The sequence below is a fragment of the Pleurodeles waltl genome, chromosome 4_1, assembly GCF_031143425.1.
Source record: "Pleurodeles waltl isolate 20211129_DDA chromosome 4_1, aPleWal1.hap1.20221129, whole genome shotgun sequence".
Lineage (NCBI taxonomy): Eukaryota > Metazoa > Chordata > Amphibia > Caudata > Salamandridae > Pleurodeles > Pleurodeles waltl.
Genome location: NC_090442.1, coordinates 698,481,167 through 698,497,942, shown reverse-complemented (window position 1 = coordinate 698,497,942; position 16,776 = coordinate 698,481,167).

Below are 16,776 nucleotides of genomic sequence, written 5' to 3'. Positions count from 1 at the left end.
CTGCATGATCCAGAACTTAAGTATGGACGAAACAATCTAGATGCTATTAAGAGCAGAATTTTCTGTGGGCTGTGTGCATTGCCAGGAACAGACCTGGTTTGAGCTCGTACATTATGAAAAACTTAATGTTGAAAGAGTATGGATATTGTCAGGGATAGAATTCCTACCTCATTTAGTTGAATAGGGAACACACTTAGCAGGCAATTGGTGGATTTAGCACAGAGCCATGAGGTAGACTGAGCATCATAATGAGTCACTTTTAGATCTATCTTTAGGAAAGACTTACCATTCTGTAAATTGGTTGGCTGATTTCAAAGGATCTAGAGGTATTAGGATTGAGAATGTGTTGTCTAGGAGGGTACTAACCCCCACTGTATTCCCGTTGTCAGAAAGTGAGCTTTAGATTATACTTTGTGCCCCATTTTTACAAAATGCAAAGACAGACTAAAAACAACGGGTTACAGTTCAGCGTTGGCTATTTCTCTTGTATGCTAACACCACTTTTTATTTTACCAACATGTCCCCTCCAAAAATGTTTCCAGCACCATTCCTTTTTCTGTTTCTGACAGTTTTTGCAATGTCAGTTTTGTCAATGTTGAGTAATTGGAAGGGCATGGGGCTTACCAGTCATGGGGCTGCTGCACTCATCCCAGGTTAATTGAATAGTGCCAAGAAAGCCATCACTTGAAGTGCACTAAGGAGCAGGAACACAGCACCAGCCTTCTGATGGTAAACTTGGCACGACCTTAGCAGTGACACCTACAAAAAGACCCTGGTTAATCACCAATAAACCTCAAACCAATCACTGAGTCATTTCACACAAATACTGACCACATTAGTCATGATTGTCTTCAGTGTTTCATTTCACCTCATTACACTGTTAAAATATTAATAAGGCAAACTCAAAAGGAGATGTACATCAAAACTCTCCAGGACTTTTATCTGTCATAGAGCATTCTTGTAGAGAAGCAATCCAAGTTTATGATAATTATAGAATTACTTTCTTTTCTTTGAAATCTGTTCATTCTTGAAAGAAAGTAATCCAAGTTTATGATAATTCTAAAACTACTTTAATAGTTCTCTGAATATCACTAGTACATGTTTTAAAATAAGTTTTAACAATATGCTCTTTTATCCTTTTTGATCTGGCAGGAGGTTCTGAGGCCGCAGATGAGTCATGAAATGTTACCCAGTGTCCTTGAGCGGTCTTTATATCTTTTACTGGTAGAATTGGTGTATTTATTGGACGTGCAGTGTAGGCATCTATAGGAGATTTGCAGGTTGTGTAGATAAATCTCAGTAAAAAAATGTCTCAGCTTCTCATCCTTCTGAAATTGATAAAAGAAGAACGGTTGGGTTTAGTGATAATAGCACTCATTATTAAAGCGCCAAGAGACAATTAAGTTTGTTGTGTGCACTATGAAACTGTTTAATCTTATTGCTATTAAACACAGGATGCTTTCATCTGACATCGGATAGCCCTGCATTTAATTTCTCTTTGATGGTTTAATCTTAGCTATTGTTTGTGGTCGACTGTTCCCTTGCCTGCATCGCAAATAAATGTTAATTCCTGGAAGAAGGCCCAGCTGGACCCTCTCGCGCTCTTTGCTTTACCCACTCTCCTCTTCATCCTCCTTGCTAAAGTTCACTTGTTGGCTACAGACAGTACAGGAGTCTCCCAGGGCCTTGACGTAATACACGGGGAAGTTGTCGTATGGAAAATAATATCCGATTTTTTTATATTTTTACAGTTGGTCCTGTTAATGCTCGGTGTCTTGCTCATGTTCACTCTTCTTGTGTGTCAGAGCAAAGGATGGGAGGTCTGAACACACTGGCTGCATAGTAAATCTTTTGAAAAGCATCTCCCCTCCATTGAGCGCGTTTGGCTCAAGATGACAACAAGGTCTGGGAACAGTGCGGTCACATGGAAACCCTTAAAAGCGCAGCTGCATGAGAATAATCTTTAAGGAGATCACAAACGGGGATTTTAGAAATGTTCCATCACCACGAATCACATGAGCCGAAATGGACTCCGACAGCAATTCTTTGCTAGTGCCCTGGTGGTTTACATTCACCGTTCTGTGAGAGAGTTGAGGTGGTACTTAAGAAAGACATATCATGACTCCAGGAATCACAACATATGTCTGAAAATACCCTTTTCCGCCATTAGCGCACAGAAGTGGATCAAGCAATCTATCCCTCTTCCCCGTGTTCGCTCGAGCATCACGTTCAAGGGCTCGACGCTGCCCTGCTCCCATGACTTTTCCTGTGAGCTGAAGTTTTGTGGTCACTTATTCAGCTTCCTAAATGGTACATGGGTCTCCAGGGGGGAACTCGACTAAGTATCTAGTGGAGGGTATTAAATGCGAGCTGGAATAAATGCTTTTTAAATGGAAGCAATGTGTCGTGATGGTATTTGCATTCTATCTATAGTTCCTTTAGTATGGCAATAATGGCTTCCATCCATTTGGATGTAGGATGGTTGAGAGGAAGCCCCCAGTGGGAAACTAAGGCAGTCATTTTGGCAAATGTATGTTTGAAGAGACGTACGTTCATCACAGCTCCCTGAGAAATATACAGTCTTAATGAGGCTGACACGCATGCCTTGCAATACTATGAGGACGTTGCAGAGACAGGAGTACTGGTGGGAAAAATAAACTCATGATAACTCCTTATTGAGTACAATTCAACGAATTTCCAAATAAGTTCGAAATTTCAATATCTGAAAAAATCCCCACTCTGTGGCTTCCAGATTTCTTTTGTTAAATTATGCTATTAAGGTAAATTGTTCTAATGATTTATTTCGACAATCTGTGATGTGCAAGAAGAGACCATGTTTCAGTTTAGGATAAGAAAGACTAAAACAGGGACAGCCGAATGAATATTTGTCTATGGCACTAGAATAACCAGGGACAGGTTCTCAGCGTATCCCCTCTCTTTATTGCATGTAGCCACTTGGTAATCCCCTTAGAGAGAGAATCTGCTTTAACATGGTACATTGATCTGCCTCATGTTGCCAACGGAATCGGCGTCCCAGTATGGTGTGTTTTTATAAAGTGCATATCTGTCATTTATATCACCCCTTTGTGCTTTTACTTCCGGAAGCGTGTGCCGGCGGTTGCAGGCTTGCCCCTGGAGGGCTCTCCACAGGGTTGTGCAAGGACAAATCATGCCTAAAATAGTAAGAGCGACGTTGTGTTGGGTGCTGAGATTTTTTGTGGTTGTGTTTCTAGGGAATGGGTGGGGGAGTGGTTAATTGCCACATCCCAGCAAAACCCTGGTGAGTGTGAGATGTTTGTAGGGTTGCCTATGTTGTGTGGTATGAGTGTGAGCAGTGGGGTGCACGGAGTGCATCTTTTGGGCTCTCGTGGACCTCTTGCTCCATAAAATACAATTACAATCCCTCAGGGCTGGTGAAGCCTTTGTGTGAATTAGTGGGGATGTTCATTGGTCGGAAGGTAATGCTGACAGTGTTTAAGTTGATCCTAACCTCGGGATGCTGGGCTTGTGGTCTGTAGAATCCCGGAATATGAGCTTTGCTTTATTACTGGTCAAAGAAGGTAAGGCTCTCTGTAATTGTGATTTGCTTACACTAGCAGTATACTGACAGTCTGTGTTCCACCTTCCCTATTGTTTTGTTGTCCCATAATAGTGTCTCAGTCTTGGTATCCTGGGTCCCCATTTTCAAAGGCATGAGGGTTTGCTAACATTCTTGTGTAATTTGTGTAAAGCTGTGAATTCCAAATACTTTGTGCCCGATTTACAGTTTGGCGGAGGGGTTACTCTGTCACAAAGATGACAGATATCCCATCTGCCAAAATCTAAATCCCATTATGTCCTATGGGATTTAGATTTTGGCGGACAGAATAGCCAACACCGTTGTGACAGAATAACCACCCGCCAACCTCTAAATCAGGCCCTTTGTCTCTTGACGCTTTACATTCTGCCCTACACTGGACCGACCACAGCTGCGTCCACTTCACATTCCGACGCGAGACCTCCCACCTCCGCACTCAACCCATCCCTCATCGACAGTGGAACAAGATCCCTGAAGAGCAACTCTTCTCCGCTCTCGCCGCCAACCAACCCACCCTCACCACCGACCCCAACGACGCAGCTCTCAACCTCACAAACTGGATCTCCAACTGCGCTGACAACCTTGCTCCCCTCAAACGCATGCATCGACAGACCAACACCAAAAAACCTCTCTGGTTCTCTGACACCCTCAAAGAATCAAAGAAAACTTGTCGTGCCCTTGAGAAGGCCTGGCGCAAGGACCACACCGCTGACAACATGACCGCCCTCAAGAACGCTACACGCGAACACCACCACCTGATCCGCACTGCCAAAAGGAACTTTTTCACCGACAGACTAGACAAAAACAGCCACAACAGCAGAGAACTCTTCAGCATCGTCAAAGAGCTCTCCAACCCCAGCGCCAGCGCCAACGCCGTCACGCCCTCACAGGATTTGTGCGAATCCCTCGCCACTTTCTTCCATCGCAAGATCAGCGACCTCCACGACAGCTTCGGACACCAGACCCAACCATACACCACTCAACCCGCTTCCCCGGACATCACCCTCAACAACTGGACCCACATCAACACGGAAGAAACCAAATCCATCATGAACTCTATCCACTCCGGCGCCCCTTCGGACCCCTGCCCGCACTTCATCTTTAACAAAGCCGACGACATCATCGCCCCGCACCTCCAGACCGTCATCAACTCTTCTTTTTCTTCTGCTACCTTCCCCGAATGCTGGAAGCACGCTGAAGTCAACGCCCTACTAAAGAAACCTACGGCTGACCCAAGCGACCTGAAAAACTTCCGCCCCATCTCTCTTCTACCTTTCCCAGCCAAGGTAATAGAAAAGACCGTCAACAAACAGCTGACCACCTTCCTGGAAGACAACAACCTGCTCGACCCTTCACAAACCGGATTCCGAACCAACCACAGCACGGAAACCGCCCTCATCTCAGTCACAGACGACATCAGAACCCTGATGGACAACGGTGAAACAGTCGCCCTCATTCTCCTCGACTGCCTTTGACACCGTCTGTCACCGCACCCTAATCACCCGCCTACGCTCCACCGGGATCCAAGGCCAGGCCCTGGACTGGATCGCCTCCTTCCTCGCTAACCGCTCCCAAAGAGTTTACCTCCCTCCGTTTCGCTCAGAACCCACCAAGATCATCTGCGGCGTACCTCAAGGCTCATCGCTCAGCCCGACACTCTTCAATGTCTACATGAGCCCCCTCGCCGACATCGTACGCAAGCACAACATCATCATCACCTCCTACGCCGACGACACCCAACTTGTACTCTCCCTCACCAAGGACCCCGCCAGCGCCAAGACCAACCTACAAGAGGGTATGAAGGACGTCGCAGATTGGATGAGGCTCAGCCGCCTAAAGCTGAACTCTGAAAAAACGGAAGTCCTCATCCTCGGCAACACCCCGTCCGCCTGGGACGACTCCTGGTGGCCCACGGCCCTCGGCACCACACCGACCCCCGCAGACCACGCCCGCAACCTCGGCTTCATCTTGGACCCTCTTCTCACCATGACCAAGCAAGTCAACGCCGTGTCCTCCGCCTGCTTCCTCACTCTCCGCATGCTCCGTAAGATCTTCCGCTGGATCCCCGCCGACACCAGAAAAACCGTGACCCACGCCCTCGTCACGAGCCGCCTGGACTACGGCAACACCCTCTACGCCGGGACCACAGCCAAACTCCAAAACCGCCTGCAACGCATCCAAAACGCCTCGGCCCGCCTCATCCTCGACGTACCCCGCAACAGCCACATCTCCGCACACCTGAGACACCTGCATTGGCTCCCAGTCAGCAAAAGGATCACCTTCCGTCTTCTCACCCACGCACACAAAGCCCTCCACAACAAGGGACCGGAATACCTCAACAGACGCCTCAGCTTCTACGTCCCCACCCGCCCCCTCCGCTCCGCTGGCCTCGCACTTGCTGCCGTCCCTCGCACCCGCCGCTCCACGGCGGGTGGGAGATCTTTCTCCTTCCTGGCGGCCAAGACCTGGAACTCCCTCCCCACCAGCCTCAGGACCACCCAGGACCACTCCGCTTTCCGGAGACTCCTAAAGACTTGGCTGTTCGAGCAGCGATAACCCCCCCTTTTCCCCCCTAGCGCCTTGAGACCCGCACGGGTGAGTAGCGCGCTTTATAAATGTTAATGATTTGATTTGATTTGGCAGGCACACATCTGTGACTTTGTTGGTAGTTTTGGGGAATTGCAGACTTCCCATGGCCTGATTTACAGTCAGGAAAGTGCTGTGCAGGGGGTCGGGTCTTACAACCCTCCATCTAACCTGTACCAGCCGTAATTTGGGACCTATGGAATTAATAGATGGATGTGGAAGGCAGACAGACATTACACACAGACCAATAACAGACATAATCAGAAAGACAGGTGTGCGCCAGCTCAGGAAAAGATCAAGAGGGCAAGGCGAAGCTGTGTGGTCTGTTACCAGTATGGGATAACTCTACTCGTTGGGACAGATGAGGGGTGGTTCTGCTACCTGTGACATGTAAGGAGTAGCTCGGCTGCCTGTACAGAGTAAGGGCCATATGTACTGAAGCATTTTCCCATAGACACAGAATGGGTAAAGTCCTTTGGTACATCTGGCCCTAAGAGAGCAAGAGGTGGCCAAGTGATTGCCTGCAGCTCTGCTATTGCTACTGTCTCTGTCTGTCGACAGCTTCATAGGTGCTACAAGTAGTAGTGCCTGGGTTGCTGCAGCATAAACATGCTGGAATTCCGAAAGTAAATGAACAATAAAAATGCATTCAAATGTTGTTTATATATTATCACATTTGCAATGCGTTCAAGGGCAGGGGGTCAAATGTCAGGCTTTTAAGATTTGCCACTTGTTCTTTTATTATTTTAACATGGAGAGTGAAATTTACTTAGGGAAGCATAAATGTAATTCTGCAATTGTAATTCTGAAGTGTGATGTAAACAGAGATTTAATAGGATCAAAGAAACCCAGATACTTTACTTAGTGATGTGCAAATGATAAATATTTGCTAAATCTTGATTCCCACATATTATCGTTCTTGTGCTATGCTATATAGTTTTATCACCAAAACTGTATGCCAGTACAAATTAGGTTGGCATTTTAATGATACAAGTGTTTTTGTAAGTGAAAATGCTGCGCCACATGATGCTCTAGTCATATATTTGCAAGAAGATGCTCTACAATTCACTACTGGCTATATACCACACCCCCCAACCACTGTCCTGCTGACCTGGTTTGGCTCATTTGCTACACTTGTTATTTGTGTGACGCTTTAATTTTTCACAATGTAACACTGATGCCAGCTCCCTCACTCTGAAAATTGTTCCAGCACAGTGGATAGATTAGATGTAATCTGGGTTGTGCTCAGATCTCTGCCAGTGAAAGTGAAGATGTAGGCAGGCTTGCTGCTTCCTTTTGCTAATCAATATATACGTGTGTGGAGTAGCTTATAGGCAGGGGTATAGCTTGGTCAGTAAGATTGGGGGTGTGTGAGCTTCAGACTTTCTAACAATCAGACTAGCATATGTTTAAACTCATTATATAGCAAGCAGGGTGTATGAGAGGAGGCTAGAGGAGCAATGGAAAGGGAGAAGAAGAGAGAAAACACAATGGTGGTCATTACAACCCTGGCGGTCGGTGTTAAAGCGGCGGTAAAACCGCCAACAGGCCGGCGGTAAAAAAAAGGGAATCACGACCGTGGCGGAAACTGCCAACATAGACAGCCACTTTAACACTCCGACCACCACAGCGGTACAAACAAACACCGCGGCGGTAACCACCAACAGACAGGCGGGACACAATGTACCGCCCATAGTATTACAATAGTCCAATCTGCCACCTTTTCCGGGGCGGACTCACCGCGAACGAAAACACGGCGGAAACAGGACTTGGAAGGGAAAACGTTCACCTCTGCACACCCCACGAGGAATCAGGACGCCATGGAACCGGAACTCCAGATACTCCCTGCCTTTGTCTTCTTGCTCATCTACCAAGAGCACGAACGCCGGCGGCGAACACCATGGTGAGTACTGCACCTACGACACAGGGGAGGGGGGAAGGGAAAAGAGAGTGACACACATACGCAACACCCCCACCCCCACCCTCACCCACTACAACACACACACTAATACATCATGACACATTACAGTTACACCCCCGCCCCAGCAGAATGCAAAGACAAAAGGAAATTATTTGAACGTTTGTAATCGATTAAAATCAAGTACTCAAAAAATATATATACACTATAAACAAATATATACACCAAGAATACAAGTCCAAGGTATTGCACCATAAAAGTCAGTGGACCACTGGGCCAAAAATGCATGGGCGAAGCTCACACAAGATATCCGATCAAAACGGAGAGAACACTGCAGGGGCATCAGATAGAAATACAACAGGCACCTCAGGGGGAAGGGTAGGGGGGGCACCTCAGCCGGATGAGTGCACAACGCCAGATCCACAAGGGGGCTCCATGCTCACTGCTGTATCCTGGGGAGTGCAAAGCCACAGTCTCACAAGTCTCTCCAGTGGGTGGTTTGCCCACTGCTTTATCCTGGGGAGTGCAAAGGCACAGTCTCTCTAGTGGATAACAGTTTCCACTGGTTCTGGAGGGGGCTTTGTGCCCAGAGTGCTTCATCCTGCCAAGGACCAAGGTAGCGGATGCCTTTCTCCACCGGTTCTGGAGGGGGCTTTGTGCCCAGAGTGCTTCATTCTGCCAAGGACAGAGGTAGTGGATGTGAATCTCCACTGGTTCTGGAGGGGGCTTTGTGCCCAGAGTGCTTCATCCTGCCAAAGACTGAGGTAGTGGATGTGAATCTCCACTGGTTCTGGAGGGGGCTTTGTGCCCAGAGTGCTTCATCCTGCCAAGGACAGAGGTAGTGGATGTGAATCTCCACTGGTTCTGGAGAGGGCTTTGTGCCCAGAGTGCTTCTTCCTGCCAAGGACAGAGGTAGTGGATGCCTTTCTCCACTGGGTCTGGAGGGGGCTTTGTGCCCAGAGTGCTTCATCCTGCCAAGGACAGAGGTAGTGGATGTAAATCTCCACTGGTGCTGGAGGGGGCTTTGTACCCATAGTGCTTCATCCTGCCATGGACAGAGGTAGTGGATGTGAATCTTCACTGGTTCTGGAGGGGGCTTTGTGCCCAGAGTGCTTCTTCCTGCTCGTGGCGGCCTCAGTAGCATCGGAGCTGTCGGCGCTCATTGGCCTGCGGTGCTGGTGGTAGCAGTGTCCTTGGCAGCAGAGGTGGTGGCGGCGGTGTCCTTGGCAGCGGTGCTGGTGGCAGCGATGTCCTGTGAAGCGGTGCTTGTGGCGGCGGTGTCCTTGGCAGCGGTGCTGGTGGTGGCGGTGTCCTGTGAAGCGGTGCTGGTGACGGCGGTGTCCTTGGCAGCGGTGCTTGTGGCGGCGGTGTCCTTGGCAGCGGTGCTGGCGGCGGCGGTGTTCTTCGCAGCGGTGCTGGTGGCGGTGGTGTCCTGTGAAGCGGTGCTTGTGGCGGCGGTGTCCTTGGCAGCGGTTCTGGTGGCGGCGGTGTCCTTGGCAGCGGTGCTTGTGGCGGCGGTGTCCTTGGCAGCGGTGCTAGTGGTGGCAGTGTCCTGTGAAGCGGTGCTTGTGGGGGCGGTGTCCTTGGCAGCGGTGCTGGTGGTGTCCTGTCAAGCGGTGCTGGTGGCGGCGGTGTCCTTGGCAGCGGTGCTGGTGTCCTGTGAAACGGTGCTTGTAGCGGCGGTGTCCTTGGCAGTGGTGCTGGTGGCGGTCTTGTCCGCCGTGCAGGTTTTTGGTGACTTGCCTGTCTTTTCTGTGCCCCTTCCCCACCTTGGATGGTGGCACAGCTGTCTTCCCACTCCCAACTGTACTCCTGGGAGAGCCTTTGGTAGTAGATGTTTTGCCTTTCTCCCGCTGGGCAGTGGCCAACTTTTTATGCTTCTGAGGTGGGGGACTGTTTGTGGTCTGGCTCCTTGGTACACTGGCTGCCCTGCTGCTTGGCGCACTCCAGAAGCCGGTTACTGCTGGCACCACTGTTCCCGCTGATGTTGTGGCTGAGGTGCTGGGCTGGGACCTGGAAAGGCAGACCCTAGGGGACTGAAGGGGTGGGGTAGGTGAGGGAAAGAGGTCAAGGTTGGACAGGAAAAGTTTTTTGGACACACTGGGACGAGTAGATGGAGGGGGTTTTGGAGTGGAGGAAGAGGTAGTGGTTGTAGGAGGTGTACGTTTGCTGACAGGAGCCTGACTAGGTGTAGTTGGCTCTGAACTCAGGTGGGGTGGGGTGCCACATGACCTGCCTTATGAAGGGCCCTTGCCTACTAAACTAGCCCTGGCCTAGGGGAACCCAGAGCCCACCTCCCCCACCCAGACACCTCCAATGCGTGCTGAATCAGCTGAATGAGAGTGTACTCACCCCTTGTGGCTGCTGTGATGCCCTCAAGCGTCCATCCAACTCCGGATAGGCCACCGCCAGGATCCGGAACATCAGGGGGGTCATGGTGCAACGGGCACCACTCCCACGTTGGGAGGCCATCCCCAGCTGGGCCTCCGCCGTCTTCTTGCTCCAGCGGTGAATGTCCTCCCATCTTTTCTGGCAGTGGTTGCTCTGCCTGTGGTGGACCCCCAGGGTTCTGACTTCCTTGGCAATGGCACGCCAAATATCCTTCTTCTGGTGGGCACTGACCTACAGGAATAGTACAGCGGAAAAGTAAAAGTAGAAGATATAACCGTCCACACCGTCACAGTCATTGGCCTGTATCCCTACCCTTGCCCTGACGCACATGCACTCACCATCGTTGCATGCACGCCTCATTATCCCACCCCCTATCTTCCATCCACACCACTCCACACAGGCATTGCCCATTTGGCATGCTCACAGTGTACTTACCTGTTTGTTTGGAGGACCGTAGAGTAGTGTGTACTGGGGGAGGACCCCATCCACTAGTTTCTCCAACATCTCCATGGTGAAGGCAGGGGCCCTTTCCCCAGACACATGAGCCATTGTCTCTTCGAGACTGAGGTTGCAGTGTAGGTCCTCTCCTGTCGAAGATCAGGTATCAAGTGAGTGAACAGAGAGAACATGGTGGTGACGTCCGCGGCGGTGCGTACCGTCACCGCCGGCATACATCGTCATTGGCTCCTGGGACCTATAGGGTCCAATGTTAACCAATGCAGGATTGCGCTGCGGTCTTCGACTGCCTACCGCGACGGTGTACAACGCCAGCACAGTTACCTCAAATCCCCTTGTCCCACATTACAGGTCAGGCAGCTGCCATTTCAGGGGGCCACATGGCATTAATTTTAAATGTGCCACGTATATCTAGGCCTTACATACACAGTAATACAGGCACATAGCGGATTAAAAACATTGTGGAATAAAGTTGTGTTTTCGTACCTCAGTGTTGGCTGACTCTCTACTCACTGTTCTCCTCCATAGAGCACGTCCGCTGGGGCAGGTGAGGAGATGGCGGCATCCTCCGGTGTACAGACCGCTGGTGGACCTGTCGATAATGGAGGAGCGACATGTAATTGTCACCTACAGACTGGACCATGCCATTATCCAGGAACTGTGTGCCCAGTTGGAGCCAGACCTGATGTCAGCTATCCGCCATCCCACAGGAATCCCCCCTCTAGTGCAGGTGCTGTCAGTACTCCATTTCCTGGCCAGTGGGTCTTTTCAAACAACAGTGGCCATTGCATCAGGGATGTCCCAGCCTATGTTCTCAAACGTGTTGTCCAGAGTGGTGTCTGCCCTGCTGAAGCACATGCGCAGCTACATCGTTTTCCCTCAGGTGGAGGATTTGCCTACAGTGAAAGGTGACTTCTATGCCCTGGGACATTTCCCCAACATCATAGGTGCCATTGATGGGACACATGTGGCCTTGGTCCCCCCCCACAGGAGTGAACAGGTGTACAGAAACCGGAAGAGTTACCATTCGATGAATGTGCAGATGGTGTGTTTGGCCGACCAGTACATCTCCCATGTGAATGCCAAGTTTCCTGGCTCAGTGCATGACGTTTACATTCTGAGGAATAGCAGCATCCCTTATGTAATGGGGCAACTCCAGAGGCACCGTGTGTGGCTATTAGGTGAGGACATGGACCTTATACAGTGTGACTAGGTGTCTGGGGATGTCCCTAAGAGTTAGTGTGTGTCTAACAGTTGTCCCTCGACATTTGCAGGTTACTCTGGTTACCCCAACCTGTCATGGCTACTGACCCCAGTGAGGAATCCCAGGACAAGGGCAGAGGAACGCTACAATGAGGCCCATAGGCGAACTAGGAGGGTTCTAGAGAGGACCTTTGGCCTCCTGAAGGCCAGGTTCCGGTGCCTCCGTATGACAGGTGGTTCGTACTCAGTAAAGAAGGTGTGCCAGATCATCGTGGCCTGCTGTATGCTTCACAACTTGGCTTTGCGATGACAGGTGCCTTTTCTGCAGGAGGATGGTCCAGATGGAGGTGTTGTGGCAGCTGTGGAGCCTGTGGACAGTGAAGACGAGGAAGCAGAAGAAGAGGATATCGACAACAGAAACATGGTGATTCATCAATACTTCCAGTGAGACACAGATGAGAAGACATCGCTGCCTGCTACATCGGATACCCTTGTTCTACCTCTCATCTGTCTGTCACTTTCACCCAGTGTATGGACCCTGAGTTGTCACTTTCCCTTTCAATTTCACAGATGTGGGTCTCACTGTGTGACATCTGCTTTGTTTCTGCATGGACTAGAGCTGTGTGACATAGGTATGTTGACAATACAATGGATATAGCAGTTTTCCACAGATATTGCAAATACACATTTTCGAAAGCACAGACTGACTCCAGATTGTTTTGTACTTTAAGGGTGTTTATTTAAGTGCTAAATATTGGAGGGTGGTGTAAAATGGTCAGGGGTGATGGTGGAGGAATGTCCATGGCAGAGTCCAGTCTATTAGTCTCACAGGTGCATTGTCCAAAGGAGCATAGGAAGTGGAGCTGGGGCAGTTGATGGATGGACAGGGTAACAAAGTGGGACAGAAGAATGACAATCAGGGTGGTATAATTTTTTGGCGGGGTCTTGGCATTGTTCTCTGTCTTTGTCCTGGATCTCAGGGACCGTTTGCGGGGTGGTTCTTCATCTGCAGGGGGTGGGGTGCTGGTGTCGTGGTCCTGTGGCAGTGCCTCCTGTCCACTAGCGCCGGCGGAGGTGGTGGGCAGTTCATCGTCCAGGCTAGTGTCAGGGGCCCCTTATGCCACAGTGTCCCTCCTGGTGTTGACGAGTTCCTTCAGCACCCGTACAATGGTGCCCAGGGTGGTATTGATGGATTTGAGTTCCTCCCTGAACCCCAAATACTGTTCCTCCTGCAGCCACTGGGTCTCCTGAAACTTGGCCAGTACCTTTGCCATCGCCTCCTGGGAATGGTGGTAGGCTCCCATGATGTTGGAGAGGGCCTCGTGGATAGTGGGTTCCCTGGGCCCGTCCTCCCCCTGTCGCACAGCTGCCCGCCCAGTTCCCCTGTGTTCCTGTGTTACAGGCTGGGGTAACCAGAGTCCCCCAATAGCCATACACGGTGCCTCTGAAGTTGACCCATCATATCAGGGATGCTGCTATTCCGCAGGATGTAGGCGTCCTGCACTGAGCCAGGGAACATTGCATTTACCTGCGAGATGTACTGGTCTGCCAAACAGACCATCTGGACATTCATGGAATGATAACTCTTCCTGTTCCTGTACACCTGTTCACTCCTGTGGGGGGGGGGACCAGAGCTACATGGGTCCCATCAATGGCACCTATGACGTAGGGGATATGTCCAAGGGCATAGAAGTCACCTTTCACTGTAGGCAAATCCTCCACCTGAGGGAAAATGATGTATCTCCTTACGTGTTTCAGCAGGGCAGACAACACTCTGGACAACACGTTGGAAAACATAGGCTGGGACATCCCTGATGCCATGGCCACTGTTGTCTGAAAAGACCCACTTGCAAGGAAATGGAGCACTGACAGCACCTGAACGTCAGGGGGGATTCCAGTCGGATGGCGGATTGGTGACATCAGGTCTGGCTCCAACTGGGTACATAGTTCCTGGATTGTGGCACGGTCGAACCGATAGGTCACGATCAAATGTCTCTCTTCCATTGTCAACAGGTCCACCAGCGGTCGGTACACCGGCGGATTCCGCCATCTTCCAATATGTCCCAACTGTCGGTGCCTAAGAAGGACAACAGCGAAGAAACTGTCAGCATTCCTCCAGGTATGTACCCACAGTCACACACAAGACTACAACAGACAATTAACCCATCCGGGAAATGTTTTGAGTGTAGGCCTCGTTATGTGTGACGCAGTAGTAAATGAAGCCATGTGGGCCCCTGAAATGGCGGCTGCCTGACCTCTAAACTGGGACAATGGAATTGTGGGGTAACTGCGCTGGCGTTGCACACCGTCGCTGTAGGAGATCGTAGAGCGCGGCGCAATGCTGCATTGGTTAACATTGGACCCTATGGGTCCCAGGCGCCAATGAACAGGTGCGCTGGTGGTGATGATGCGCCCCGCCGCGGACGTCACCACCATTTTCTATCTCTTCAATCACTAGATACCTGACCTTCGACAGGAGAGGACCTACACTGCTAGTGCTGCTGTGACCTCAGTCTGGAAGCGACGATGGCTGCTGCGTCTGGGGAAAGGGCCCCTGCCTTCACTGCACAGGAGTTGGAGAAACTTGTGGATGGGGTCCTCCCCCAGTACACGCTACTCTACGGTCCTCCAGACCAACAGGTTAGTACTGAGGGAGCACGTTGTATGGGCTAGGCCTGGGTGGAGAGGGCTGGGTGGAAGAGGGAAGGGGGCAGAGTACATAGAACAGTTATGCATGGGGATGACTGGGCCACATGGACAGAGTTGGGAGGGGGCCACTCACATTGACGGTGCAGTAGGTAATGACTGTTCCTCTTTCCTTGTGCATGTCATGTAGGTCAATGCCCACCAGAAGAGGGACATTTGGCGTCCCATCGCCAAGGAAGTCCGGACCCTGGGGGCCCACCAGAGACGGGGCACCCACTGCCGTAAGAGATGGGAGGACATTCGCCGCTGCAGCAAGAAGACGGCAGAGGCTCAGCTGGGGATGGCCTCCCAACGTGGGAGGGGTGCCCATCGCACCATGACCCCCCTGATGTTCCGGATCCTGGTGGTGGCCTACCCGGAGTTGGATGGGCACTTAAGGACATCACAGCAGACACAAGGGGGTACAACCTCATTCTGTGGACTTTGCGTGAAGTGGCCGTGTCTGGGTGGGGGAGGTGGGCTGTGGGTGTCCCTAGGCCAGGGCGAGTTAGGTAGGCAAGGCCCCTCCGTAATGTAAGCCATGTGGCAGTCTACCCCAGATCAGAACAGAGGCAAGTTGATGTATAGTTGCCCCTTTGCCATTCATGTGCGCTTACTTCTACCATTGCCATGTAGGCCATATCCCAGAAATTGCATGTGCGGAGGGCAGGAGCACGGCATATTGCATGGGGCTGCTGCGTCTGTCTTGTCTGCCAACGGTAGCAGTATGCCATCACTAAAACTGTCTTTCTTCTGTCTCCCCTCCTTTTCCTGCTCTCCCTGTCCTTTTGTTCATCAGCATCATCAGGCGGAGGTACAGTGGCACCGGAGCACGAGGAAGCTGCATCCCATATGGCCATGGAGGGCCACACCACAGACTCTGAATGCAGCAGTGGGACGGAGGGCGAGGGGAGCTTCACGTCGGCCACAGCATCACCAACCAGCGACACGGACTCGTCCGCCGATGTGAGCTCCCCTGTGGTGGCGGCACCATCTGTGCGCCACACTTCTACAGGTACAGCCGCCACCTCCCCTACCAGCCCCGCCCTCCCAGCAGCCCCTCAGCGTGTGTCCTGTGCCCGCTCACCCAGGAGGGTGGGCATCACCTTCGCCCCAGGCACCTCAGGCCCTGCCCCAGTCACCCCTGCTGCCCTCAATGAGGAGGCCATTGACCTAATCAGGTCACTCACTGTTGGGCAGTCTACCATTGTGAATGCCATCCAGGGTGTAGAACGAGAGTTGAAACACGGTAATGCATTCCTGGAAGGCATTCATTCTGGTCAGGCTGTCCTTCAGCGAACTCTGCAATCTCTGGCCTCAGCACTGATGGCAGCCATTGTCCCTGTGTCTAGCCTCCCCCTCCAACTTCCTCCACCCAGACCCAATCCCCTGTACCCCAGCCCATCCCAAGCACACCTACAGACCAGCAGGCACACAAGTCAACACACACAAGTAGCTCAAGCAAACATAGGCACCACACACACCACAGGCATTCACACAAGCATCACACCCATACAGACACAGCAACATCCACTGTCTCCACTGTGTCCCCCTCCTCCTCTTCTCCCTCCTCCCTCCCAGTCTCGTCTACACATACACCTGCATGCACCACATCTACAGGCACTAGGACTTGCACCAGGACACCCAGCACCACAAGCCGCTCACCTGCACTCACCACCTCCACTCCCATTTATACGTCCCCTGTGTCCTCTCCCAGTGTGTCTGTGACGCCCCCTCCCAAAATACCCAAACGCCGGCAATCACTCACCCAACACCCATCCACCTCACGCCAGCCTCCAGTACCTGCACCTGCACCCAAAACACCTAAAGTGACACCTCCTACAACCACCTCCTCTACCTCCACTCCCAGACCCCCTCCAGCTACCCATCCCAGTGTCCGTCAGAAACTGTCCCTCTGTCAAATTGACCTGTTTGCCCCCACCCCCCCTCCAGTTCATCA